Source organism: Gavialis gangeticus, unplaced genomic scaffold (assembly GCF_001723915.1).
Source record: "Gavialis gangeticus isolate Ggan-Ray unplaced genomic scaffold, GavGan_comp1, whole genome shotgun sequence".
Lineage (NCBI taxonomy): Eukaryota > Metazoa > Chordata > Crocodylia > Gavialidae > Gavialis > Gavialis gangeticus.
The window spans coordinates 2,482,251-2,486,518 of NW_017729012.1; positions in this window are offsets into that span (position 1 = coordinate 2,482,251).

The window sequence follows — 4,268 nt, forward strand, 5'->3', positions numbered from 1 at the left end:
TCAGTATAAGAATTTTTTATATTTAATTACATATGGCGATATCAAGTGAAATTCACCCTGTTCCCCTATTTCAACTTAACACAATAAAAAGGAATAATAAGGGTCACTATAGTCATTGTTTGGTTGTGATATATCATGCAGCAAGCACTGATCACCAAAGGTGTTGGAGACTTGGCTCTCTGAGAACTAAGAACAGCCTGTTAATCCACTTTCCCTGCTATCTAGTGCTAGAGATGGACGATGAGACAATGTGTTAATAGCATGTGTGCATTGTGGCTGAATCCAAGCCTCTGTGTAATCACTGTAGAGGCAATATGCTTCATCCACACTTCATTCTGGGCACAGAGGATGTATTATATTCCACTACCACCTCTCTCTTCAGTCTGATTTTACCCTGGAGCAATGACCTCATTTAGAGGCAGCTGTCTGTCCCTGAATGTCTGACCTTGATCTTTTGGAGGCTTGCCTTTTATACAGTCAAAAATCAATGAAGATTGTACAAATCCTGTGAAACATGATGCATTCAGAAATCACCCTTTACATTCTCCCTCGTACCCCACTCAAATAACTCATTTGTTTTCCAGGTTACAATAAAAGAGTTAAGGGAAAAGAAAATGAGACATTAAAAATAAATGCTCATACACCGCAAATTTGGAAAAGCAACAGACAAATTAAGCTTTAGTGAGTGTTGATTTGATTATTACAGATCGGGTCATGGTAATAATGAGGCAACATTTCTCTGAACTCAATCACCTTCATTGTGCTCATTTTAATCTACAAAATCCATCACCTGCTAACAATTTGGCATTCCAAAAGGAACTCATTTTTTATGAGCACCTTGGCTGGAGAGAAGCCAGCAGGAGTAGGCGTGAATGGATGTGTATGAAAGAAAGAGATGGAGCGCCCCATTACATTTGTCGGAGACTGAGCCTTAAACACGGCTGCTTGAATAATTCATTGCAAATAATAGGCTTCATTTTTTTTTTGCATGCAGTAATTATTCGCCAATCATCTTTTCCATTATTTGACTGTCTCTGGTTTAGTGTAAATTAAACTGGCTCCATGAAGGAAATTCTGACAGCAGACACTGGGCCACGTCCTCAGCAGGTGTCAATTAGCATAGCCCCACCAAATAGCACCCTGCTGATTTGCATCAGTGGGGAGTCTGGCCCTCTCATCACTAAATCACAGACTCATAAAATTGGAACCAACCTACTAAATTGCACCCAGTTCATCCCCTTAGAGACAAGCCAGGATTGTTTCCTATGTGACACATTTTGGAGTGCTTTGTTCAGTCTAGATGTAACAGTTCCTTATAATGATGTTTCCACAAACCCCGTTGGGAGACTGGATAAACTAGGCTATGTTGAACTGTCCAGTTTACATTAGAAGCCTGAATGAATGTTATTCATGCAACTTAGGTATTTCAGGATAAGAAAGACATTTTAGACGGCCATACTCAGGGAAGCAGTGATTCATTCAAACATGAAGGTGACACTTTGATCCAGCTGAGTATCTCTAGAATGCCTTTGAGATCTAAGAGTGAAATGTTAGCAAATGGGAAGTATTCATAGTTGTTACATTAAAAATGTCTAGCATAGACAACCAGATGGTGGTTGCCTTTCTGATTCTACCTCCAAAGAAACTCATCATCACTGACACTTTCCATCCTGTGATTATTCAATGACGACTTTTAGTGTCATATATTTACCTTGCAATCCCACCTGGAATGGCAAGAACACTTCACTGTCCACGTTGAAACCTGAGGCAGCTAGATCTCCAATAGATCTTGAAGGGACTGGCTGTGGAGCCCACTGCAAGGTCTGGCCTTTGCCTTAAGAAAGTAATGGGCAGAGGTTGAGTTTCTGTGGTACAGTTTCAGGGATGTATTTGGTAGCCGTGTTGGTCTGAGACAAAAAGAAATGCAAAACTCAAGAACTCTTGTTTCAGAGATGATACCTTTTATTAGACCAATTAAAAAATTGCAAAGATTTTTTTTTTTTTTTTTTTTTTTTTTTTTTTTTTTTTTTTTTTTTGTGCAATTTCTTAGTTGGTCTAATAAGAGGTATCATCTCTGAACCAAGACTTCTGGAGTTCTGCATTTCTTCTTGTGGTACTGCAGAACATTTTTTTCCTAGAGATATATTCTCAGGATGCCTGAACTTCATCGGAAGTCAACTGCAACCTTTTTCCTGACTTTATAAATCACATGCACATGAATACCAGTAACAGTGCCTGCTAAGCCAGAAAGCCAGCAAATCAGAGTGGTTCCAAGACTATTCAATATTGTCTATGTACAAAGAGATGGGAGCACAAAAAGACATACAAACAATGGGGCGTGGATGGTTTCCCCCCTGAAATATCAGGAATTTCTTCTCAGCTTGCACTGAATACTTGGGTTTCTCTTCTTTTTTTTCCCCCCCAAGCTCACTGGCCACCCCAAAATGGAGTGGGGAGGGAGGGTAACTACCATGGGCCTACCCAGCAGTTTCCCCGCTACTTTCCCCTCTGATTTCTCTAGCTCAGCAGTTCCCAATCTGTTGCACGGCTACCACTGGTGGTACGCAGATAACCTGTCAGTGGTACGCATTAACAGATTTATTATAATTACTTTGTATGACAAAAATTTGCTAGTGGTACTTAAGGTTGAGCCAAAAAAGTTTGCGGATGGCACCAAATTATGGGGGAGGGTGGTCACACTGCAGAACAGGCTGGGAATACAGACCAACTTGGACATGCTTTCAAGGTGGGCTGACCAAAACCAGATGGCCTTCAATGTTGAGAAGTGTACGGTGCTCCACCTCAGCAGGAAGAACCGTCAACACACTTACAAGCTTGGCAGTGCTACGCGTGCTAGCACCGTGACTGAAAGAGACTTGGGGGTCCTGACTGGCCACAAGATGAATATGAGTCACCAATACGATGCTGTGGCTGGCAAAGCAAACCAAACTGTGGCGTGCATCTACCAATGTATCTCAAGCAAAACCAGGGACGTCATCCTCCCACTTTATTCAGCCTTGGTGAGGCCGCAGCTGGAGTACTGCATCCAGTTTTGGGCCCCTCACTTCAGGAGGGATGTGGAAAAGCTTGAGAGAGTCCAGAGGAGAGCCACTTGCATGATCCAATGCCTGGAGGACAGGGATTTGGGTCTCTTCAGTCTGGAAAAGAGAAGGTTCAGGGGTGACTTGGTAGCAGCCAACAATTATATAAGAGGGGTATATCAGGACCTGGGAGTACAGCTGTTCACCAGAGCTCCCCAAGGGATAAATAGGTCTAATGGCCACAAACTCCAGGAAGGCCTATTTAGACGAGACATAAGGAAAAAATTCTTTATGGTGCATGCGTCCAGGGTCTGAAACAGACTCCCCCAGAGGTGGTGCAAGCACCTACTCTGGACTCTTCCAAAAAATGTCTGGATCTTTTTCTTGCTGGGATCACTTGATCCCAGATGACTTCCTGCCTATGGTGGGGGGGGGGGGGGGACTCAATGATCTCATGAGGTCCCTTCCAACCCCTAATGTCTACGAAATCTACAAAAAATCTGCTGGTGGTGGTACTTAAGGTTGTATAATTTTAAATTGGTGATATGCAATCTGTCAAGAGTTTGGGAACCGTTGCTCTAGGTAGCTCCAGAGCCATAAATATGGGCGCTCAAACCTTCCAGTGGCTCAGCAGCTGGAGTCACCAATGCCCTGTCGGTACATCCCCTGGACTGGGAGCTAGTATTAAAGCAAGACTTGTCCTGAGCAGCTTTGAAGAAGAAATAGACAAGGAAGCAGAAGAAAAAGAAGATGAGGAAGAAGAAGAGGACGAAGAAGAAGGGGAAAAGGGGATGAAAAAGAAGATGAGGAAGAAGAAGAAAAAAAGATGAGGAAGAAGAAAACGAGGAAGAAAAAAAGAGAAAAAGGAAGAAAAAGAAATAGAGGAAGAAGAAGAGAAAAAAGGAAGAAAAGGGAGAAAAGAGGAAAAAGAAGAGGAAAAGGAAGAAAAAGAAGACGACAACAAGGAAGAAAAGAAGAGGAAGAGGAAGAAGAAAAAGAGAGGGGGAAGAGGAGAAGGAAGAAGAAGAGGAAAAGGAAGAAAAAGAAGGGGGAAAGAAAAGGGGGAAAGAAGAAAAAGAAGAGGCAGGGGGAAAGAAAAGGGAAAGGGAGAAGGCGCGGGGACTGCCGCAGCAGCAGGAGGGCGAGGATGGGGTCGCGGCCGGAGGGACGCACGTGGGCGCGTTCAGCACCGCGGACAGCGGCCGCCGGCGGGCCCGGGGGGACAGA